We start from the raw sequence: 15,639 nt of genomic DNA on the forward strand, positions 1-15,639 counted from the left end.
CAAGTGCTACCATGTGCATCTGGCTTACATGGGTTCTGGGGAATTGAACCTGGATCCTGAGGCTTTGCAATCAACCACCTTAACCACTAAGCCATCTTTCTAGTCCATTACTAAACAATATTTTAATTTTAGGTCGGGCTTTCCACATAGATTTGCATAATGAGAGAACAAGGACTTCAATGACATATATATTCTACAAATACTTATTAAGCAACAACTATGTTCTAAATGCTAGGTATACAAATGAGGGAAAAAGGAGAAAAAGTTTCTGCCTTTATAGAACTGTATCTTAGTAAGGAAAAAAGTAATATGTAATCAACATCAAGAAATTTAAGATCTAGAAAAAAAATAATGCAAGGTCAAAATCCAGAGATGAGAGGTGTCGAACTCATCATACAGAATAGTTTCAAACCCTTCCAGAGTTCCTGCAACTATTCATCTTATAGTTTCACTTTTCCCAAAACATCATAAATCACTGAAGTGGCAGCCTAGCATTCCCTGACATCCAAATGCTCTTTCATTTCTTCTGTGGCTTAATAGTTCATTTCAGTCACTAAACAATACTCGACTGCATGGATGTATGACAGTTTATCCATTCACTTGTTGAAGGACGTCCTAGTTGCTTCCAATGTTTGACAACAGTAAAGGTACTAAAGACATTCATGTGGGATTTTTATGCGAACATAATTTTTTATAACGATTAATTTTTAACTCATTAAGGTGTATACCTACAAGCATGCATGACAGATCCTATGTCAAAACTTTATTTTTGTAAAATAAGGTGACAATTTTCTCCTAAAGTAACAGTACCATTCTGCCCTGGATAAGAGCCTCATCCACATTTGACATTACCAGTGTTTTGGATGTTAGCATTTCTAATAGGCATGCTGTATGCTGTGGTAGTAGTCATATTTTCAAGTTCAGCTTAAAAGATAAAAGGTAGTTTATGTAAAAACTAGGTTGTAACAGTAACAGTGTTTCTCCTTATTGAAACTGAAAATCTATTTTGGAAAATAATTTCTACAAAAATAAAAGTAGAATGCTAGAGACAAAGTAAACTTGTACATTCAAGTGAAAACACACACAAGCACACACACACAATTACAGATAAACAGAGAAGCAAGATTCTAGATGAATGGATTGTGGCAAGCTAGACTATATGAAAAATGAGCAAGAACTACATAGAAATTCCAAGAAAAGAAATACTATGATGGAGGGGGCAGGGTGGAAAAAAAGCATAGGCTCAGCAATTCAACAAGTCCATATATTTACCAAAAGACTTATACTTAGTATAATACAATAGCACTATTTACATTAACTTCAATTTTAAAATTACCAAAGAACAAAATGGGTAAATCGTGGTATATTCACAATTATAAATTAGATAGCAATGCTAATACATAATCTATAGCTTTATATATAAATACAGATGAAAAAGTGCCAAGTAGAAGAAATCAGACACAAAACACACATAAAGTTCAACTTCATTTATAGACCATGAAGTAAAATGAATGTCTTTGTAGAAGTCAGAATGCAGGTGACCCTTAAACCTTGAAGAGCAGTGACTTAACAAAAGTGAAAGAGGAACTTACTGGGTGGTCTTGATTGATGGCTCACATTTTAACTTAAATTCTGATTATATGGCTTGAAAACATTCATTGTATTATACATTGATGACAGGTACAGTTGCTTATAAATAAACTTCAACAAAAACTTAAAACACAGTTACAACCCCAAGTCTTTGCTTTGAACATTTAAAACCAAAGCATTTATGAAATTTGCTATATAATCTTCAACATATTTTAGTGAAAATGTTTTTTACACTATACAAAAAAAAAGCTAACTGTGTGCTGGAGAAATGGCTTAGCATTTAAGGCGTTCACCTGCAAAGCCAAAGGATCCCAGTTCAACTCTCCAGGACCCATGTAAGCCAGATGCACAAGGGGACGCATGTGTCCAGAGTTCGTTTGCAGTGGCTAGAGGCCCTGGCATGCTCATGCTCATGCTCATGCTCATGCTCATGCTCATTCTCTCTCTCTCTCTCTCTCTCTCTCTCTCTCTCTCTCTCTCTCTCTGCCTCTCTCTCAAATAAGTAAATAATTAAAAAAAAAAAACTAACTGTATTTTGAATTTCTGAAATATTTTTCCTTTTGTCCTGTCTTTAGAAGAGGCATTCACACTGTGTCTGGCTATATACATTCTAGGGATCCAAGCTCATGGGGTCATTCACAGCAAATACTTTCACACAATGAGCTTCAAGACTAAGAAATTTTTACTAGACTTAAGGACATAACCAAGTAAAAACTCTAAAGGCTAAAGCCAAGTCTCTACAAAATTAAAATGACTAGATAATAATTTAGTGTGAAGCCAAATAAACTTAACACTTTTCAGGGTATGACAAGCAAATATATTCCCAGCCACTATAAAACATCTACTCATAAGAGCCAATCAACAAACTACTAGATCGATTTCCACATCTGGCCATAACGAAGAAGAAAATGAACATACTATACAAATGTTTTTGTAGGCAGTAAGTAAGAGCCAAACATGACTTTCCCTGATACCATGGGAAAACTATGTGAGCCTTATGGTTTCTGTTACAGCCCCAAGACATAGGTTCAACTCACAAACCAGGAGGAAAAGAATGCGCAAATAGCAACAAATTCACTGAGTTCTGGCACAGACCTAACTTTAGGACTGAGAGGAGGGTACAGTTAGGGTGACCGGGCCCCTGGAAGTAATAGAAAGGGCAGGAAATCACTTGTAAGAAACCAAAGATGATCTAACTTCTGTCTTTTGCCTAGTTCCCTAGACCTGTTTTTCTACAAACAGGACCCCTCCTGGGAGGGAGGCCTTTCATAGGATTTAAACATTGTGGCTAGTCAAGTTCAGCCCCTGGCACCAAGGTCTGAGACAGTCCCTAATCCTAATCAACCAGCTGTCCCTCTGGTTCACCTGAGCTGAAAGACAGCCCACCAACAAAAGATCATAAATACCTTTAGAAGGGGAGGGCCGGATCTCTGACCACTCCTGGCTGGACCTCAGCCAAGACCCAGCTAGGAGGGTACACTAGCCCTTACTTTCCACATGGGTTCTTTATCCCCTCCAGTTTTCCACATGGCAAGAGCTCTTTGAGGTTTCTTTTCTCTTTTCTTTCATTGGTTTTTCCAGGTCCTCCACGTGTAATCTCTAGCCATGTGGGTGCCTTGACTCTGTACTTCCCTCAATAAATATAATAATTTAATAATTATCCTTCTCGGTCTTTTTTTTAATTTAATTCTTTGGTTAAAATTAGAAATGAAAAAAAAAAAAAAACAAAAAACTAAAGCCAGCAGGGTGGCTCACGCCTTTAATCCCAGCACTCGGGAGGCAGAGGTAGGAAGATCGCCGTGTGAGTTCAAGGCCACCCTGAGAATCCATAATGAGTTCCAGGTCAGCCTGGGCTAGAGTGAGACCTTACCTCAAAAAAAAATTACAAATGAGCCTAGGGTTTGGGGTTCAAGGATGACTTTCCTGACCTCAAACACCCGGTTACAGGACAACTAAGGGAAAGTAGGGAAATTTTTTTTACAGGATTTGAGAGACAGCAAAGTGGCAGAAAGACCTGGGAAGGAATGTCCCATTCATCATTTGCTTACACTCTCATCAGTAGTATATATGTGAAAGCAAATTATGAAAGATCAGGCAAGAACCAAACAATAAAAATAAAAACAAAATAAGGCAACCCTAACTAATAATTCCCAGTAACAGTAGATGGGTAATACTCTGAAATCTTGCCACTAAGAGAAACATGCTTGGCATGGTGGGGCACACCATTAGTCCTAGCACTAAAAGGTTAAGTAATGAGGACTGCTGTCAGTTCAAGGCTAACCTGGACTAGAGTGAATTCCAGGTCAGTCTGGATTAGAGTGGGATCCCACCTGGCAGGGGGTGGAGAGAAAGACCTCATAAAATACAGTGTATAATGCTGCTAAATTAAATCTACTGGAAACACCTTATAACCAAAGCTTAATAGTAAAAGAATCAAACTGACTCCAAAGTGATGGAACTGTAAGCCAGAACAAAGTCCAACATTATTTAAAGGAACACAACACAAAAAAACCTAAGACTCAGTAAGTGCAAACTGAAGATAATAGTGCTAACATCCAATTAAAATTTACCAGTCATGAAGACAAGAGAAAGATGTGACTAATCCTTGTCCAGGAGAAAAAAAAGAATATGGCAAAAGAAGCAAAACCAAGAGATGGCAGATCTATAAGAACACTGAAAAAGCTACTAAAAATGAGCTCCATATGTTTAAGAAAGCAAAAGGAAATATGAAAAAAAAAGACATTCAAATGGGATATACAGTGGAAAAATGTTTGAAAAGTGATTTTCATTGCACTGAAATAACCAGATTTAGACAGAAAAATAGCAATCTTTAGAATCAAATATACACACAAAATAGTAGTGACCTCAGAGACAATACAAAGAAAATGAAGGGAACAAGAAAGGGGAAACATTTACAGAAATAATGGCCAAATTTTAAAAAAACCATGAGCACCATGAAGCTCAGAAACTCAGTAACAGCGACCAAAAGCTAGGCCCAGAGCAGCCCAGCTGTACCACTAGCACTCAAAAAGCCAAAAGGGGAGACAGGAACATCAAGAGTCTGAAGCCAGTCTGAGTTACTCCAAGAAAAGAAAGAGTAATAGCAAAGTTTCTGTCAAAAGCTAAGCAAAGAGATGGGAAGATGGCTCAATGGTTAAAAGAACCTGCTGAAGTTTGGATACCTAGTACCCAGGCAAAGCCAGACTTGTCTGTAATCTCAATGTGCTAATAGCAATAGGAGGCAGAGACAGGAGAATCCTGAAGATCGCAGGCTAGCTAGTCTGGCCCTTGCGGAGGAAAAAACAAAGAGTACTTATCTCATACAAGAAGGAATACGAATATCAACACCCCACGCCTGTCCTCTGACTTCCACATGTGAGGTATCTCTCCTCTCTATTTCTCTCTCTCTCTCTCTCTCTCTCTCTCTCTCTCTCTCTCTCTCTCACACACACACACACACACACACACACACAGAGAGAGAGAAAGAGAGAGAGAGAGAGATACAAAGACAGACACCACACAATTTTCTTTAAAGTTAGGTAAGCCAAAAAAAGAACACAAAAAGAGTCACTGGATTTTCAAAAGTGAAAGCAAAATAAATGCTTTCAGACATACAAAGATGAGAGAATTCACTATACAGAGACATACATACACACAAACACACTCACACACAAACATATATACATGAAAGTTTTTTAGGGAAAAAAAGAAAATTAGCTCAAGAATGAAATGGTAAATAAATAAAAAGATACTTTTCTCATTTTTAATCTTATTTGCATGTGTGTGCAGGCCAGAGACTGGCAGGATCAGTCTCTACCTTATTCTTTGGGGCAAGGTCTCAGATCACATATTTGACTAAACTAGCAGGCTGATGAGCCCAAGGACTTCCTGTATCCACCTCCCAAGCAATGGGACTGAAGGTACACCCAACTCAGGTCCCCATGTCTATGAAGCAAGCACTTTACCAAGCCTTCTCCTCAGCCCTTTCACCTATCTTTTTTATTTTATTTACTTAAGAGAGAAAGAGGGCAGTTTGAATCACCTTGCGAAGAGGAAGTAGGTGTTGTGAATCTCGCCATCTCACTAACTTAGCCTCTTCTCTCCCTTGCTTGTGTGAGCTTTAGCACACTTGGAGATGGCTGGTGGCAAGGCTGGAAAGGACTCTGGAAAGGCCAAGATAAAGGTGGTTTCCCGCTTGCAGCCAGCAGGCTAGCAGTTCCCTGTGGGCCGTATCCATCAACACCTGAAATCTAGGACAACCAGCCATGGATGTGTGGGCGTGACTACAGCGCTGCCATCCTGGGGTACCTCACCATAGCAGTACTTGAATTGGCAGGAAATGCCTCAAAAGACTTGAAGGTATCACCCCACGTCACTTGCAACTTGCTATTCGTGGAGATGAAGAATTAGATTCTCTGATCAAGGCTACAATTCCTGGTGGTGGTGTCATTCCACACATCCACAAATCTCTCTTTGGGAAGAAAGGACAAAAGAAGACTGTCTAAAGGATGCCTGGATTCTTCATTATCTAAGGACTCTAGATACTATTTACAGCTCTAGAGTGTTGGTGATTCCAGTGGACTGTATCTCTGTGAAAAACACAATTTTGCCTTTTTCTAATTCTATTTGAGCAAGTTGGAAGTTTAATTAGCTTTTCAGCCAGCCAAATTTCTGCATTCGAGTCTTAACCATATCTAAGTGTTACTGTGGCTTCAAAGAAGCTATTGATTCTGAAGTAGTGGGTTTTGATTGAGTTGACTGTTTCTAAAAAACAGTTTGGATTTTAAGTGTGATGCAGAAGTTACAGTAACAAACATTCAGTTTTGTACAGACATTCTTTCCACTCTGGTGAATAAGCTCAATAAAGGTCATATCCCCCCCCCAAAAAAAAGAGAGAGAGAGAGAAAGAAGCAGATAGAGAGACAGAGAGAATGGGCATGCCAGGGCCTATAGCCACGGCAAACAAACTTTAGATGCATGCACCACCTTGTGCATCTGGCTTTACACGGGTACTGAGGAAATGGAACCTGGGTACTTAGGCTTTGCAGGCAAACAAGCCCTGAATCTCTCTATCCCCTCACCTATCTTTTTTTAAAAAATATTTTATTTATTTATTTGACAGAGCGAGAGGGAGAGAGAGAGAATGGGAGCGACAGGGCCTCCAGCCACTGCAAGCAAAGTCCAGGACGTGTGCCCCCTTGTACATCTGGCTAAGGTGGGTCATGCATGGGGAATTGAACCTGGGTCCTTTGGCTCTGCAGGCAAATGCCTCAACAGCTAAGCCATCCCTCCAGCCCTAACCTATCTTTTTTGAGACAGGATCAGCAAGACTAGCTAGCTATTAAACCCAGGGGCTTCCTGTCTCTGCCTCTTAGCACTGAGATTACAGTTGTGCAACATCACGCACAGAATTTGGGGATCCTAACTCAGATCTTCATGTTTGTGCACCAAGCACTTTAACCACTGAGCCTCTCCCAGACCATGCAACTTCTTCTGAGGCAGAGTACTAAACCTAAAGGTCACTGATTAGGCTAAACTATGTAGCCAGCAAGTCTTAGGGATTCTTAGGAAGGGAAGAGAGGGGGAGATATATTAATGATGGCATGAATCAGTTAGCTCATTAAAGCTGGGCCTAGCTCCCTCTTAGTTAGCTAATTAAAAGATAGAATTCTCTTAAAAAGAGAAGGGGGTTGGCTAAAGAAAAGAGATGGTTTGGGCAAAAGCACCCTGCAGGAGTGAGAAAGCTAGACCCTAAAACTATAGCCTGTTGCTGGAAAACCCCAGTGCCAGAAATGGGTTACTCCCACAGTGAGCTTTTGATCAGGGAGGCTTGAGGCCCTCAAAACAATGCAGGCCATTGCCAAAGTACTTATTACCCACCAGAATTCAATGGTAATACGCTATTTCTAAAGACACCACCGGCTGCTGTTGTGAGCAGCACTCACTGAGAGATCATGCTGGAACTGAGATGGAAGCCATTCTCCTGATGAATAGCTCTCATAAGACTAGAAAGCACCATGTGAGCTACTAGGGAATAAAGGTCATCAACAGCACGAACGAACAGTGGATCCTGCAAGCTACAAAAGCCTAGCAAGATGTACACACCAGTATAGCAGTGGCACATAGACTATGTGGGAAAATCAACTGTTCTCTGGTGGAATAAGACCCATTCAGTGGAAGGAATTCATCCTGGTACTGAAAACCAAGTCAGAAACCTGTGTTTGGAAGGTTATAGAATCTAGAGGGGAGCTTCCACTGTATATTTACTAAAAGGAGTGGTTACACCTGCCCAAAAGTTTTCCACATAACTCTGTTTATCACCTTTGATTCATGCTTCTTTCACTCTGGGCTAGACAATCTTCCTTCCTTCCTTCCTTCCTTCCTCCCTTCCTCCCTTCCTTCCTTCCTTTCTTTTTTACCAAGTAAACCAAGACAAGGTGTAAAAAGAAAACAAAGATAACTGTCTAGCATGAGCTGGCATCTCTATCACATACGCCAGGGCCAGGAAACATTACAGAGGCAGAGGCAGAGGCAGTGGCAGATTAAATGAGTGCTTCTTTCACTGCTAGCCTAAGCACCTCCTTCAGGGAGACGGTAGCAATGAGGAAACTCACAACTTATCAAAGCAGAAAATACTAGGTTGCTGAGAGCTCAACACTAAAAGAGACATATAATTCATCTTCCAATGCTCAAGAAACTTTGCAGAAGATAGGGCAGAAAGAATGTAAGATCTACAGGGAAAGAAGATGTACTTTGGGACATTGCCCTTCCCCAAGTTGACTGGTGCTTTCAGACCCCACACTGAATACTCATAACCCCACCAAAGAGGGCCTCACCAGAATGGAGGTGGAGAAGAGGGAACATAAGAGTATAACCTGATGGGAGTATGACCAATTTTCAGTATGTTCATATAATAGAGTTCTCAATATCTTTTTATGTGTACTGAGTAGATATTCAAAGATTGGTAAATGAATAATTTAGGTTTCATAGGTTGTAAAAGTTCCTATCTATTGTGGTCATGCACGAAGCAATGTCTGAGATATATTCTAAGATGTAATTTCACAAGGCAATTTCCTTGAATAAACATCAGAGTGTATTTATACAAGAATGTCATATAGAAATTTCATAGGATTACCATCATACAAGCTGTCCAGTGTTGGCTAAAATACTGTTATGTGGCACAAGACCATATATGAGTCATTCAGAAAATGTTTATACATTAAAAAAAAAAACTCATTCTTGGGTTGGAGAGAGACTTAGCAGTTAAGGAGCTTGCCTGCAAGGCCAAAGGACCCAGGTTCAATTCCTAGAACCCACATAAGCCAGATGTACAAGGTGACACATACAGCTAGAGTTCATTTGGAGCTGCTGGAGGCCCTGCCATGCCATTCTCTTTCTTTCTCTCTCTCTCTCAAATAAATAAATAAATATAAACTATGTTTTCCAAAACTCATTTGTGAGCTATTTTTATTTTATATTATTTATTTATTTATTATTTATATTTTATTATTCAGTTTAACTCTATTTTAAAAAAATAATCTCAGGCTAGAGAAATGGCTTAGTAGTTAAGGTGTTTGTCTGGAAAGCCAAATGACTTTGGTTCAATTCCCTAGGACCCAGTAAGCCAGATGCACAAGGTGGTCAGGCGTCTGGAGTTCATTTGCAGTGGCTGAAGGCCCTGACACACACATCTTCTCTCCAATAAGTAAATGAAAATATTTTTTAAAAATCTCATCAAGCCTTAGTAATACATGTATAAAAATAATACTAGGAGGCTGGAGAGATGGCTCAGCAGTTAAGGTGCTTGCCTGCAAAGCCCGGGACCCGGGTTCAATTCCCCATTACCCAAATAAAGCCAGATGCATACACTGGCACATTCATCTAGAGCTTGTTTGCAGTGGCTAGAGGCCCTAGCATGCCCATTCTCCCTGCCCACTGAAATCAGTATTTTTAATGGTACTAATAATGAAACTAATTCATGTGTAAAAATACACTTGTAAAACTATGTAAATACACTATGTAAAACTGCGTAACTATCAAATCTGGAAATAACTGTCATACAAGCTTGAGCATATGTTGAGATTAGGATTGATATCATCACATTTAGTCCATGGTCAGGTGGCATCACTGTTTCTGGACCTGTGGAGAGGTCATGGCAAAGCAAAGCTGCTCACAAAATGGCAGCCAGGAGGTAAAGAGGAGGAGGAAGAGGGAGAAGACTGGGGTGGGAGGGAGGGAGAGAAAAGGGTAGAGAGAGGTTGGGGACAAGCTCTACCTCTCGAATACTTCTTCTGACTAGGCCCTACCTCCTAATAGCCCATTCTGTTATGAATTCACTAATGGATTAATCCATTGCTGAATTTAGCATCCTTATGACTTAATCATCTCAACAAAGCCACCAGCTGGGAAGTAAGCTTTCAACACATGAATTTTTGTTGACATTTTACAGCCAAACAATAATGAGAATAAAAACTTAGAATAAATTGCCTAGTGCTAAGGACTTGTGAAAAAATAAGAATGATCAGTTACGGTCACATATTTTCTATTCATGATGACATAAATGTACTAAAATTATTTGCAATGTCCACAACAGTTCTGAATGTATTAAAAATCACTTAACTGTATATTTTAAATATATGAATAGTATTGTGTGCAAATTACATTTCAGTTAAGCTGATCGCATCACATCACAGAGTTTCCTCCACAAAGTGGAGTACAATGGTTTTCACCAGAAGCTGCACATAAAATACAACTTACTCTTTAAAAGAAGATACCTTAAATCTGCACAAGACCACATCAGAATCCAGTACCCACTTTTCTAGATCAGGGGCCAATACAAATGGAAGCAAATAAAAGTCAGGTTCAAATCCTGTCTCTGCCAACATCCTGGCTGCATGATCTTCAGTAAATTTTCAGTAAATTATCTCGTATGATCAGGAGCCAATAACACTTTCATTGGATTACTGTAAGGCTTTAATTAATGACATATGCAAAGTATACATGATGTACAGTTCAGATGTGTTTTGTCCCACAAAGATTCATGAATTAGAAGCTTGGGCTTCAGATTAGCAATGTAAAAGTGGCTGGGTGAGCTGAGGCCTCGTGGCAGGTCCTTAGATCACTATCGGGAATAAGGAAGTTACTGTGGGATCTCTAATCTTTTCCAAGAAGGCTGTTATGAAGGAACAAGCCTGGGTATCCCACAGCCTCTTTGGTTTCCTATCTTGCAGCATAATTGTTGCTTCTTGCAGATACTCCCCCAAGGTGATGCTATGTTCAATGAGATCTTCAACTATAGCCAGCTAATGTCAGGACTGTGCAGTTAAATAAACCCTTTTTAAGTTATCCCTGGCTTAGGATTTCATTATAGTGATAAAAAAACAGACTAAAAAAATACATATCAATACAAGATATATGACACTAAGCTCAAGCAAGCATACATACATATACACATATATACATACTAGTATATACATACATACACACACACACACACACACACACACACACACACACACACATATGAATGATATATTGGGGGGTGTTTGTTCTGAGGTAGAGTCTCGGTCTAGCTCAGGCTGACCTGGAACTCACTCTGTAGCCCCAGGCTAGCCTTGAACTCATAGCAATCTTACTGCCTCTGCTTCCCAAGTGCTGGGATTAAAGGAGTGTGAAACCTTTTTATTAGACTTTTTATTATTTTTATTAGACTTTTCTTTTTCCCTAAATGCAGAATTTGTGTATGTGTCCCAAATTCATGCATCTAAGTTAAATATTATAAATCATAATGCCTAATAAACATTAATTAGGATTTACTTTATACTTGATGTACTTCTTAGAATAAAATGAACATATATGATGCTTTAATTTTTAGAGTAAATGGAAATTAGAAGAACATCAACTAAATTTTCACTAACGGTGGGAGAAAGATTATTAACAAATTCAATGGTCATTTTTAGAATTACAAATACATAAAAATGTCAAGAGTAGGTACCATAAATATAAGCATTTAATATGTAAAGTGAAAATTGGAATGATAGATTTGTTTTCAAGTAAAAATGTGGCAGATATGCTTAAGAACAAGCAAGTCAAATTCTGGGCTGGAGAGATTGCTTAGTGGTTAGGTGCTTGCCTGTGATGCCTAAGGACCCCAGTTCAAGGCTTGATTCCTCAGGACCCATGTTAGCCAGATGCACAAGGAGGCACATGCATCTGGAGTTCGTTTGCAGTGGCTGGAGGTTTTGGCACACCCATTCTCTCTCTCTCTCTCTCTGGCTCTTTCTCTCTCTGTCTGTCGCTCTCAAATAAGTAAATAAAAAATGAACAAAAAAAGTTTAAATTCTGTGAAATAATTCCTCACCAGTGAAGATACTCAACAGTGGACACTGCAAGCCATATATTTTGCCAGCCAGTCCAAATGAGCCAATGGGTGCAATAGTGGAACGCCTATCATGGTGGAAACCAACTGCCTTCTAATTGGACTGGAGGTCCACACCATGGGAGGGAATACATCCCTAATACTGAAAACCTACAACAGGGGTAGTCATGAACCCTAGGGATGTAACACCTACAGATGTCTGGCTAAAAGTATGTACTATGCTCATCAAACTGCCCAGTAAGCACTTCCCTTAATATTCATACTCTTATATTAATGCTACTCTCACTTTTGGTAGAGAACTTTCTCTTTTCAGATGGCAGTGAACTTGGGATGACTTGGAAGGCACCATGGTGCTGGGAAGAAGTGACATAGGAGTGCTAAACACTGCAATATCTCTACCACACCTTCCAAGGCTCAAGGTCCATTGCAAAAGAGGTGACAGAATGAATGTTAAGAGCCAAAGTGTGCTCCCCCAGTCAAAAAAAGGCCTGGATATCCATTGTGACCCCATAATACCCGACACTACCTACACAAGACCATCATAATAGGAGGAAAAGATGATGACATCAAAATAAGAGACAGACTGACTTAGAGGGGAGGGGATATGACGGAGAGTAGCGTTTCAAAGGGAATGGGGGGGAGGGCATTACCATGAAAAATTATTTACAATCATATAAGTTGTTAATACAAAAGTAAAATAAAATAAATAACTAATTAAATTTTAATAAATAAATAATAATAATAATAAATATATAAATTCTCAGAAGCCAGATGCAATTGCTCATGCCTGTAATCCCAATAGTCTGGAAGCTAGGGAAGGAAGATCACAGGTTCCAGACCAGCCCAGGCTACAAAATAAGCTCTTGTCTAACTACCTAAGAGAAAAGAAAAATAATAAATTTATATTCTACTTTTGTCTGCTTTTAAAGGCTTTCACTATGTGGCCCAGGCTGGCCTCAACCTCAAATTCACAACACTTCACTAAGTGCTGAGTATACAGGCATGCACAATAATGCCCAACAAAATGTATGTTCTTAAGTCCCAGGTGATTTGAGAGTAATACTATGGAAACATGTCCTAAAAGAAAAACTAAGGAAATAAAGTCAAACTTTTAATACTAAGAGTAGCACAAATAAGAAAGATATTTAAGACATTATAACATTTTATATTTCTACATAGAAATTTGCTTTGGTTGTTTCCCCAATAGCTTATTGCTAACCAAAAATGAGCTACTTATACAGGTCACATTTTCACCTAAATAAGTATGAAAAGTCATTCAACAACCATTTTTCTATAGGAAGACATGGATAAAATCATTTGTATCCACAGATTCCTAAAACTAGTTCAATATCTCATAAGTGAGTCATAATTTGTATGTGTAATTTGTATGAGAAAATTTGTAATGAGTTTTCTAAATATATTTAATTAAATCAAAACTGATGTTTAAGTATATAAAAGTAAAATGTACTACAACAAATATATAAAGTTTAAACTGTAGTGTTTTTAAAGTTAAACAAATTTTTAAATATCTGATAAAAACATCAGAAAACATGATAGCCCTGGAAAGCTGCAGAACCTGAAATCAGAAAATTTCCTTTATCATTCACTATAATGCTTAAAGCAACAATAATTTAATTAATTAATCTCTGTCTATTTAGAAGAAAACAATTTGTCTGTGGCAAAGCAAAGACTCTTAAAATTCCCAAATATGTTTTTATTTGTTACTTAATTGTCTTGCCAGGCATGGTAGCACACACCTTTAATCCCAGCACTCAGGATAGGCAGAAGTAGGAGAATCACCAAGAGTTCAAGGTCAACCTTAGACTACATGGTGAAATTCCAGGTCATCCTGGGCTAAAGTGAGACCCTATATTGAAAAGACAAAACAAAACAAAACAAAAAAACCGTATCAAGGGGCTGGAGAAATCACTTAGCGGTTAAGGCATCTGCCTGCAAAGCCAAAGGATACTGGTTTGACTCTCCAGGACCCACATAAGTGGTGCATGCATCTGGAATTTATTTGCAGTGGCTGGAGGCCTGGCACACCTGTTCTCCGGGACCCCTCTCTAGCCCAGGCTGACCTGGAATTCACTATGTATTCTCAGGGTAGCCTTGAACTCATGGTGATCCTCCTACCTCTGCCTCCCAAGTGCTGGGATTACAGGCATGTGACACCATGCACAGCAAAATATAATTTTTTAAAATATATTACAAAAAAATATTATCATGGGCTTGGGAGATGGCACAATGGTTAAAGATGCTTGCTTGCAAAGCCTCACAGCCCAAGTTCGAGTCCCTAGTATCCATGTAAAGTCAGAGGCACAAAGTGGCACATGTGTTTGGAGTTCATCTGCAGTGGCAGGAGGCCCTGGCTGGCTTACTCGCTCTTTCTCCATAAACAAACAAACAAACAAACAAACAAACATACATACATACATTTTCAAAAAGCTCACATAGACAATAACTTTGTCATTTCTTCAAATAATTGCTGCCAGTGAATTACTATATTCCAAATGGTTTTAGAATGTTTTTCTATAATTAAAAATTATCAAGTTAACTAATTTGTTTTCACTGACTTGCTCACATATCTATATTCCTTACTTCTTCTACTATCATCCTTTAAGTTTTTCATTTGTTTCAGTATAACTTAGCTTATGTACACCACTAAAATGAAATCTAACAAAGTGCCAACAATGTTGCTTTTATTATAGGTCTCCCTTCTGCCTTTCTGTATTGGAATTTTGAGGGTTTGTCTTCAGTGTTTGTTCTTGTTGTTTCTGAGACATAATCTCACTGTGTAGCTCAGGCTCAAGTGATCCTCCTGAGCCCCCTGAGTAGGTAGGATTATAACAGAATCACTGTACCCTGATGTTATATTTTATTATTATTTAAATTTTATTTATTTATTTGCAATCAGAGAGAAAAAAAGAGGCAGAGAGAGAGAGAGAGAAAATGGGCATGCCAGGGCCTCCAGCCACTGCAAATGAACACCAGATGCATGTGCTCCTTGTGCATCTGGCTTATGTGGGTCCTGGGGAATCAAACCTGGGTCCTTTGGCTTTGCAGGCAAACTACTTAACCCATTTCTCCAGACCTATTTTATTATTTTTAATAGACATGCAGTAACTTCAAAATGGGGAAGATTTTTTTCTGTTTTCTTGTGGCACTATTATTTTACAAAGATGTAATATGACAACTGTCAATGCTGCAGTAGGTAGAAAGTAATGTGAACTTAAACAAGCACTTTTCAGAGAAAGCACAGAAAGTAGGGATGGGAAAGTAGAAGCCATATAACTGATATACACATACAATGATACTAAAAAAATATGGTAACAACCTTTAAAAAGTAGACAATCATCTTTCAAATTTATTTTTTCCAATGAAAAATTAAAGCAGGGCTGGAGAGATGGCTTAGCGGTTAAGCGCTTGCCTGTGAAGCCTAAGGACCCCAGTTCGAGGCTCGTTTCCCCAGGACCCACGTTAGCCAGATGCACAAGGGAGCGCACGCATCTGGAGTTCGTTTGCAGTGGCTGGAAGCCCTGGTGCGCCCATTCTCTCTCTCTGCCTCTTTCTCTCTGTCACTTTCAAATAAAAATAAATAAATAAATATTTAAAAAAAAAATTAAAGCAGTTTAAGCTGTGAGAAAATTTAAGTATATCTATCTTGTAAC

At 38.8% G+C, this 15,639-nt stretch overlaps 1 protein-coding gene and 1 pseudogene across 2 annotated transcripts in view; one reads left to right on the forward strand and one right to left on the reverse strand.

The window, feature by feature from the left end:
- Window positions 1-15,639, reverse strand: part of Shoc2 (SHOC2 leucine rich repeat scaffold protein) — an 89,840-nt gene that overhangs the window by 35,686 nt on the left and 38,515 nt on the right. The window lies entirely within an intron of this gene.
- On the forward strand, window positions 5,726-6,095 carry LOC105944068 (annotated as a pseudogene).

Source organism: Jaculus jaculus, chromosome 1 (genome assembly GCF_020740685.1).
Source record: "Jaculus jaculus isolate mJacJac1 chromosome 1, mJacJac1.mat.Y.cur, whole genome shotgun sequence".
In the NCBI taxonomy this organism is placed as follows: domain Eukaryota; kingdom Metazoa; phylum Chordata; class Mammalia; order Rodentia; family Dipodidae; genus Jaculus; species Jaculus jaculus.